Here is a 9,388-nt window from a genome sequence, read left to right on the forward strand (position 1 = left end):
TGTAATCTAGTCTGCGCATGCGTCGGTCATATCCACGTAATGTGACGCACTCGCAGTTCTGGAGGAAACTTGTCGCTCATGCGCAGTATTGCTAAATATGGCCGCTTTGATTTTCACATGCTCCGTGCTTGCACTGCTGCTTTGGCAAAGCCGTTTGTTCTGCTTAACTCCTAATGCTATAGTTATTATAAAGTAAGGGATGTAGTATAGCCATTCACGGTATACAGTGTATTCATTTTATCTGTGTTTCTAAATTGTTGTCGCTTACTTTTCATGTACCATCCTCGGGGGGCCTGGGAAGCACCGCTACTCCATCTTGAAGCCCGAATACAACCAGTCATGTGACGGGGGAAAAAAATAAGTCATGCAGCAGTGGAACCCAGCCAGCTGGCAGCCAAAGCCAAGATGCTCCTGGGAACCTGCTCTCTAACCCAGCTAGAAGAAGCGGACTCGTACTTGCAATGGCAACAAATGTATTAGATTTTGTGTACCCCATTGTCTGCTGAAACCTCTCTTGCCATGGGAACTGGAATGTAAGGGGTGGGTTCGAAAATGAATATTAAGTCTGAGAAAGTCTAAATTTTAGGAGGTACCATGACCTAACCTCCTCTCTTGCCCAATCAGAAATTAGGGAACCTTTCACTTGCAACATTTGTGGGAGGTACAGTGTTCCGAAAACAGTATAATTTGCCTAGGTTTAGCTAAAGAAATTGTCCGACTTGTCCGAATAGCTGATCTGTCACTGACCCAACGAACTCTATAGGTGACTGATACAGAGAGCTGCGGAGCACTCTGTCCGTAATTTCCCCAGACTCAGTCAGAGTTTGGGAAACCTTAAGTGCTGGTGGAGCACTTTGCGAGGAGATTCGAGAACCCAATCGGGGTTATTGGTAGATTCCTTGCAGAGAGGGGGTAGCGCAGGCGTTGCATCCGAAACTGCAGGTGTTTGTCGTACCCTTCGGTGAGCCCAGTTCTGATCCAAATCCTGAGGTTATCCTGTCCTAACTGTCCATGAGCTGTACCTGCTCGCCTACTGGCAGCCTAAGTCCTTGAGGGTCCTTTCCCGCCTTTTCCACCCGACCCGTGGCCAGGGTTGGTCTTCATTCTGTCCTAGGTAAATATAAACTTGCGTGGGTGATTGTCTTTCCCAAACTTCTTTCCCTTTTTACGAATAAAGCAAATTGCCTATTGTCCTTTACCCTGTTTTTCTCTACATTAAGATTTCGTGCAAACTGGTGTATTAGCATGTTCCATTCTCTCCCTACCTTTGGAAAATTTCTGAATCATATGCATATATAGTTTGTTCCATTCTTACCCTCCCGTTAGTGAATAAGAACATGTGGACGAACCAAATAAAGTTTCGTTTCTTATAGACAGTTAGTGATAACTGAAAGTCTGCTCTGACTAGTATGTTCCCTTTTCTTACCCGCCTTTAGTGAAGTTACGAAAGTCTGTTGATCTAAATTTAGTGTGTTCCTTATTTTCCCTTACCCTTTATTTTTCACAATTTTAAATGTTTCTTACTTTAATTCATTGTTACACTATTTTCTTAATCTTAGTGATAGATAGTTTGATTTGTATTAACCTGTGGCTCATGGAAACTGAAGAAAACGATAACTAGATAAATGTTTTTTTGAAACTTCCTGCGTTTGTGGTTATTATAAGGAGTGTAAAGAAATTGAAATGGTATATGGTATTTGTGTTGTCTACTTTCTCCACAGCTAGCTCCTAGATCCATTGTGATATTAGGTACCTGAGAAGAGGATTGGTAAGTCATGTACACGGAAATAAACAGAAAGGAACCAAACTGCTGATAGTAGTGTGTGGGTTACCTGAATAAAGTATTACGAAAAATATTTTATGGGCCCTGGTGTGCATATTTGGTAACAATAATTGGTCGGGTGACCTGTGCGCTCTATCAGTAGTTTTTCTGGTAAGCAGTAGGATGGTTAGGACTAGTTGAGATAGGTAGAATTGTTGTTAAACCGTGAGAAATTAAATGTGCTGCTAAAAATATTTTTGGGGGAATCGATCGATCGACTGTAAAAATATTGTTTTGAAATGCTATGAAATGTTTTTTTCTCCTTTTAGGTTGTGATAAAATGCTGCTATATGATTTTTATGTATTAACAATTTGTTAGTGATGTTATATGTTGTCTGGAATCCCCGGGGGTAGAATAGCGGGTGGGGAGGAGAATACACCTCGCAGTGAGGTCAGTGGCTCGAGGAAAATTAGTGCATGGTTAGGCAGAACTGGAAGCGCTAATTAGGGTTTCTGTATGAATAAATTGAATAAATGATAGCAGCGGGTTCGCTATTGAAACTTCAGTTGTGATATTACCTAGTAAGGGTCACACGAGGAAGGAATAGTAGGTTCATCGGAGCTTAAGTGATAGCAAAGGAGTTCACTAGTGAAACTTTGAACTTAGTATATATCCCGGAAAGAGTGGATGAGTCAAAGAAGTAGCAGGTTCTCTAATGCTTGTGTGAAGGGTAGGCAGGAGGGTCTATCCGTAGTGTATGAAAAGTAGACCGAAGAAGTCTACTTGTAGTGAAACAAATCTTTCTTCCTAGACACTCGAGTACAGTGGCGAATGTTATACGTTGTAAATTAAATAGAGCACTTGCACTTTAAGAAAGAAATCAAGTTTCCGTTACCTTGTGAAGGAGGGAGTCAGTTGCGGAGCTGTGCTGACGTCACTCTGTGCCGCGCTGGTATTGGTCGAAACAGCAGGTGTGTAACGGAGCTGGTATTGTAAGGGAGGGGTGAGTGCCGGAGCGTGAGACCGCGTCTCACGAAAAGGCCGCGCCTCCATTGGTTGAAGTTTTTTTTGCAATCTCAGTATTGATTGGTTGTTGAAATTTACCAAGAGCGCTAGCATTTGAAGAACATTTGTAAACAAGGGTACGCAAAACAGGTCGAGTTAGGTTTTACGAGGTATATGTGGTATCCCGAATTTTTACCTGATCCAAAATATTTAGGCTTTGGTAAGGATCAGATGCTAAGAGGCAGACCTTACAATATGTATGGGAGCAAGAGAAAAATGACTTTCGTAGACAAAATGAAGAATTATTTCAAGAAAGACAAGCCCATAAAGACTAGAGAAGGAGTTATTATTCCACCCCCCAATACTCCCGCATCATTTATGATGTTCGACAAAGGGTATCATACCTGTGTATGGTTGGAAAATTGGGTGAAATATACCAAAGACGACGGAGTTTTAGCCTTTCCTTTGGATGGTACCTTTACCCGTAGAATTTCGTTTAATTTGAGGACCCGAATGAATGACTTGCACCCCAGACCAAGACCGACACAATATGAGGCCTTAGAGGAATGGGAGATTGAGGCCCCAGAGCGAGACAGACCCAGAATTGACAAGGGAATAAGTAAATGGTATCCAAAAATGAAAGGAGAAGCTAAAGAGAAAAAGATGAAGCAGTGGAGACAGAATATGATAGTAGAAGGACTGTTTCCAGTACGAGGAGTAGATGAACCCATGGGAGGAAAAAGGACAGAGAAAACCCGACACTTAATGACTGCCGGGGATTCGGAAGATGAATATTTGGAGGATTTATTAATGAAAAATCCACCTCCATATGATGAAGAGTCTAGGTCCTTGAGTTCAAAAAATCCATTCATTAGGCCTCCCAGTAATAGGAGAGCCAGTGCAACTGATACAGCAGGTACAGGTTATACGCCTAGTAGTAAAGAGGGATTTAGCATGCCTGATACAACTGTTCCATGTTATAGACCATCCTGTGGTGAGGGACCAAGTACGACCATTCCAACTGCCCCGAATCTTTATCCACTTTTAATTCCACAAATAGTACATGACACCTCCACAGAAAAGGTCCTACAGGACGAAGAGAGAGAGGCTTTAATTAAACAGAGGACTGAATTGATACAGAAAATAATGCAGTTAAATTCAAATCCCGAACCTCTAACAATTCCAGTAACTATTGGACCAGTTGTTCCTCTTTACGGGAATAGACAGGCTAGTCCGAAAACTCCAGTTATTTCTCCAGTTGTAGCACCGCCAAGAAAAGAGCCCTTAATAGTTGATGACCAGACAAGTGAATGTGAATCTATAATTTCCTTAATGGACTTGCCCATAAGAGAACCAGAAGTTAGAGCACCAAGGAAGAACGATCAGACTAGTGCATGAGAAGTCCTGATAGAAACAGCTTCAGGTACCGGGAGTGCCACGGTAGTGACTCCGGAAGAAATAGATCGATGGACTCGAGAATTAGAAAAAGCGACTCCCCAGTCAAAACCATTAGATATTTACAAACTAAGAATAGAATTGGAAGAACTGATGGCTGGGAACGTGGGATTAGACAGGTTGAACACTCTTAATGAGGAAGAGCTGCTGTTCATATGTAAAAGTATTACCAGAAATACCAGAACGTTCCATGAGAAATTGATGGACACTGCAGCTAATATGGGAATAGATATCAGCAGATCCAAGGTATTACAGAAACCATACAGAGCAGAATTTTCTGACAAAGACTTAGAAAACATGAACGTGTCGGGAAAAAAGGTACAGATAAGAGAATTGTTACACCTTTTACAGAAATGGGGAGACCTAGAAAAATGGAAAGCAAGGTGGGCAAAGAAAAAGGAAGACAGTAGGTCCCGACACGTGTCCACTGAATATGTCCTAAAAGAAACAGATAAAGCTGAACCATTGTATCCCATGAGAGAAGTGCCAGGTGGGAAATATGTACATGTTCCATGGTCCCGACAGGATATTATGTCATTCAAAAATGATTTCCCAAAATTACGAGAAAAACCTGTAGAATGGTACAGGCAGGTTGAGAGGTTTATTAAGGTACAAAAATGTCTCCTGAAAGATCTAGATGGGTTCTTTGACATTGTAGTCCCCGTAGATTTGTGGACAGAATGCAAAATTGCTGTTGATTGCCCCAGTGAGGAGTATGCCAGAGACACTAGGAGAGGAGTCCCCTCAGCGGAGGTGATGAGAAAATATGACCAAGTCATACTGTACTTAAAGGGGAAAGTGCCTGCTAAAGAAACTGATTGGACCCGTATAGATAGAACTACCCAAAATCGTGATGAAACTGTACATTCATATTATGAACGACTGTTACAGGTGTTCAAAACGTACAGTGGAATAGATAACATTGAGATGAAGGATATGACACATTTCATTTATCGATTCGTGTTAGGGTTAAGACCTGAAATTTCACAGTGGATTAAAGACAATAAAATCTGTTGGCAAGCTAAACCAATAGATGAGGCCCTGAAAGACGCCAAGTATTGTGAAGACGAGATGGAAAATAAAAGGAAAGCATTAAAAGAGAAGGTCATGTGGGCACAAGTGAAACTGGCAGAGCAACAAGAAAAGCAGTTAAGTAAAATGAATACTAATACTCAGAATCAAAACCCTGGGGGTGGAGGGAAGCCCAGAGTTAAAATGAGCCGAGAGGAAGCCAAGAAGAAGTTCCCCTGTCACGGGTGCGGACAGATAGGGCACTGGAGAGACGAGTGTCCAGCGATACAGAATGGTAACATGCCCAATAATGATTTGAATCCACAGGTGCAGAAAGAGGGGCCACGAAAGACTCAGCAACAGGTAAAGCAGCCACAGCTGCCTCGTGCACCTAGGCCGAACTATAGGAATAGAGCACAGCAGAGTGAAGAAGCAGAGGTTTGGGAAAGAAGGGAGGATAGAAATGCAGCAACTTCGCAATTCCTGTTGAATGATACATTCCTCTGTGATGAACCTTACTGACGGTGCCTGAGGGGGGGAGGACGAGGAGTGCCTGCTTGGCGCCTCCTTGCCGGTAGACCAGTCGAGCCATACATTGAAGGAAAGGTTGAAGGAAATGACGTCACCTTTCTGTTGGACACTGGTGCTACCTGTTCTACTGTGAGAACAGCAGATGTCCTAAACCTACCCCTCCAGGGAGAAGCAATCCAAGTAGTGGGTGTCTCTAATCAGTTAATTAGTACCCCAGTAACTGAGCCCATGGAAATCACTATAGGGAAATTCAAAGAGATGTACAGATTTGTAGTCTGTGACTCCAGTCCTGTGAACCTGTTAGGACGTGATTTGCTGTGCAAAATGAATTGCACTATCTTTTGCACACCAAAAGGCGTTGAAATTCAGACCCCAGATGAAGATGGAATTTACAAACTAATGTTAATTAGGCCTGACTCAGAAATTAAAAGACTGACAATACAAGACTTACCCGAAGAACTCCGACAGTGAAACCCGAGGTGTGGGATTTTACTGGAAAAGATGTAGGATTAATGGCAAATGTAGACCCAATTAAAATAGCCATTAGAGAAGATGCAGTCTACCCAAATACCAAACTGTACAAAATTAGTGCAGAAGTGAAAGCAGGGGTTGCCATCGAAGTAAAAAGATTGTTGGAAGCAAACATCATACAGGAGGTAATGAGTAGTCCTTGTAATTCACCCATAATTGGAATCAAGAAACCGAGTGGTAAGTACAGGGTAGTACAGGACCTGCGTAAGGTAAACTAAATTGTGGTTCCTTGCTGTTCTATTGTGCCAAATCCTGCCGTGATCTTGTACCAAATTCCATGGAATGCTGAATGGTTCACCGTCATTTACTTATGCCATGCATTTTTTTCAATCCCATTGCATCCAGACAGCAAATTTCTTTTCTCATTTGAATTCGACAGTCATGTCTACGTCTAAACTAAACGGTGATGGATCTAGCCCTGATCTCTTGACTGGGTTAGAGTATTCTGCATCATTCAGAAACTCTGTCCATCACCACCCCCTTTTCCAAAATCGATTTTGTCCACACTAGGTGTGGGAGGGTATACTCAGACGTGAGTCCCTTTCTCATTGCACCATCAGGATTCAAGCAAGCCGGGCCGGCGACGGCTGAAATGCCAGAAACCGGTCCCCGGAAGCTTGTTTCCTTCCCAGTATAAGAATTGGCTTGTGTAGTTTGGTTTGCCCTGTTCCCATCATGCACTGGGAAAGGAGCAGACTAATTTGCATGTAGCCAGGTTCTGAGCTGGGATGGTGCAGTGAGATAAAAAACGGTGATGGATCTAGCCCTGATCTCTTGACTGGGTGAGAGTATTCTGCATCATTCAGAAACTCTGTCCATCACCACCCCCTTTTCCAAAATCGATTTTGTCCACACTATGTGTGGGAGGGTATACTCAGACGTGAGTCCCTTGCTCATTGCACCATCAGGATTCAAGCAAGCCGGGTCGACGACGGCTGAAATGCCAGAAACCGGTCCCCGGAAGCTTGTTTCCTTCCCAGTATAAGAATTGGCTTGTGTAGTTTGGTTTGCGTTGTTCCCATCATGCACTGGGACAGGAACAGACTAATTTGCATGTAGCAAGGTTCTGAGCTGGGATGGTGCAGTGAGCTAAAAAACGGTGATGGATCTAGCCCTGATCTCTTGACTGGGTGAGAGTATTCTGCATCATTCAGAAACTCTGTCCATCACCACCCCCTTTTCCAAAATCGATTTTGTCCACACTATGTGTGGGAGGGTATACTCAGACGTGAGTCCCTTGCTCATTGCACCATCAGGATTCAAGCAAGCCGGGCCGACGACGGCTGAAATGCCAGAAACCGGTCCCCGGAAGCTTGTTTCCTTCACAGTATAAGAATTGGCTTGTGTAGTTTGGTTTGCCCTGTTCCCATCATGCACTGGGACAGGAACAGACTAATTTGCATGTAGCCAGGTTCTGAGCTGGGATGGTGCAGTGAGATAAAAAACGGTGATGGATCTAGCCCTGAACTCTTGACTGGGTGAGAGTATTCCGCATCATTCAGAAACTCTGTCCATCACCACCTCCTTTTCCAAAATCGATTTTGTCCACACTATGTGTGGGAGGGTATACTCAGACGTGAGTCCCTTGCTCATTGCACAATCAGGATTCAAGCAAGCCGTGCCGACGACGGCTGAAATGCCAGAAACCGGTCCCCGGAAGCTTGTTTCCTTCCCAGTATAAGAATTGGCTTGTGTAGTTTGGTTTGCCCTGTTCCCATCATGCACTGGGACAGGAACAGACTAATTTGCATGTAGCCAGGTTCTGAGCTGGGATGGTGCAGTGAGCTAAAAAACGGTGATGGATCTAGCCCTGATCTCTTGACTGGGTGAGAGTATTCTGCATCATTCAGAAACTCTGTCCATCACCACCCCCTTTTCCAAAATGGAAGCAAACATCATACAGGAGGTAATGAGTAGTCCTTGTAATTCACCCATAATTGGAATCAAGAAACCGAGTGGTAAGTACAGGGTAGTGCAGGACCTGCGTAAGGTAAACAAAATTGTGGTTCCTTGCTGTTCTATTGTGCCAAATCCTGCCGTGATCTTGTACCAAATTCCATGGAATGCTGAATGGTTCACCGTCGTTGACTTATGCCATGCATTTTTTTCAATCCCATTGCATCCAGACAGCAAATTTATTTTCTCATTTGAATTCGACAGTCATGTCTACGTCTTGAATCGTGTCCCTCAGGGGTACACCGAAAGCCCTTCAATCTTTAATCAGATTTTGAAAAAGTGCCTTGAATCTTTGGTCTTACCTAGAGAATCAGTGCTGGTGCAATACATAGACGACCTCTTGGTGGTGTCCAAAAGCCGGAAAGACTGTGTTGTCGACACCATTGCCTTGCAGAACCATTCATGGGAAGGAGGGCATAAAGTATCACCAGACAAATTACAGTTCTGTACCTCTTCAGTGAAATATCTGGGGCACCAGATAGAAAAAGGTATCAGGAAAGTAACCACAGAAAGGATCAGGATAATTAAAAACATGCATCTACCCCGTACTCAGAAAGAGATCAGGATGTTCCTTGGGGTTGTAGGATTACTGTAGACAGTGTATTGTGGGATTTGCAGTTCTAGCAAAACCATTGACCAAGAAAGGAGCAAAGGACCCAGTGGAGTGGGATGAGGAAAGCATGTCAGCTTTTACAAAATTACGAATCTGTCTGTGTACTGCTCCTGCATTGGGAATGCCTGATTACTCTAAAGAATTTGCACTGTTTTGTGACACAACTGACTATTGTGCATTGTCAGTTCTGACCTAAGCGCATGGTTTGACTAGACGTCCTGTGGCATATTTTTCTGCCACTTTAGATCCAGTGGCTGCTGGATTACCTGGATGTCTGAAAGCAGTAGCTGCAACTTGCATGAGTCTTGAGTAGAGTGAATCCATCGTCATGGGACATCCTGTAACTGTGTATCTTCCACATGCAGTTGTAATCTTACTGACCCGAACTAAAACCCAGTATCTCACTCCTAGTCAGCTGACTAAGTATGAAAGGATTCTGGTGGGTGCAGCAAATGTAACCATTGCTCGATGTAACTTATTGAATCCAGCTACCCTATTACCTGATTCCCTCAATGCAGAAGCG

At 43.4% G+C, this 9,388-nt stretch overlaps 1 pseudogene; it reads left to right on the forward strand.

Annotated features, from left to right (window-relative positions):
* The first annotated feature begins 4,100 nt into the window (after positions 1-4,100).
* On the forward strand, positions 4,101-5,756 carry LOC147712332 (uncharacterized; annotated as a pseudogene).
* Positions 5,757-9,388: the final 3,632 nt, after the last annotated feature.

This window comes from Lissotriton vulgaris, chromosome 5, assembly GCF_964263255.1.
Source record: "Lissotriton vulgaris chromosome 5, aLisVul1.2, whole genome shotgun sequence".
Classification (NCBI taxonomy): domain Eukaryota; kingdom Metazoa; phylum Chordata; class Amphibia; order Caudata; family Salamandridae; genus Lissotriton; species Lissotriton vulgaris.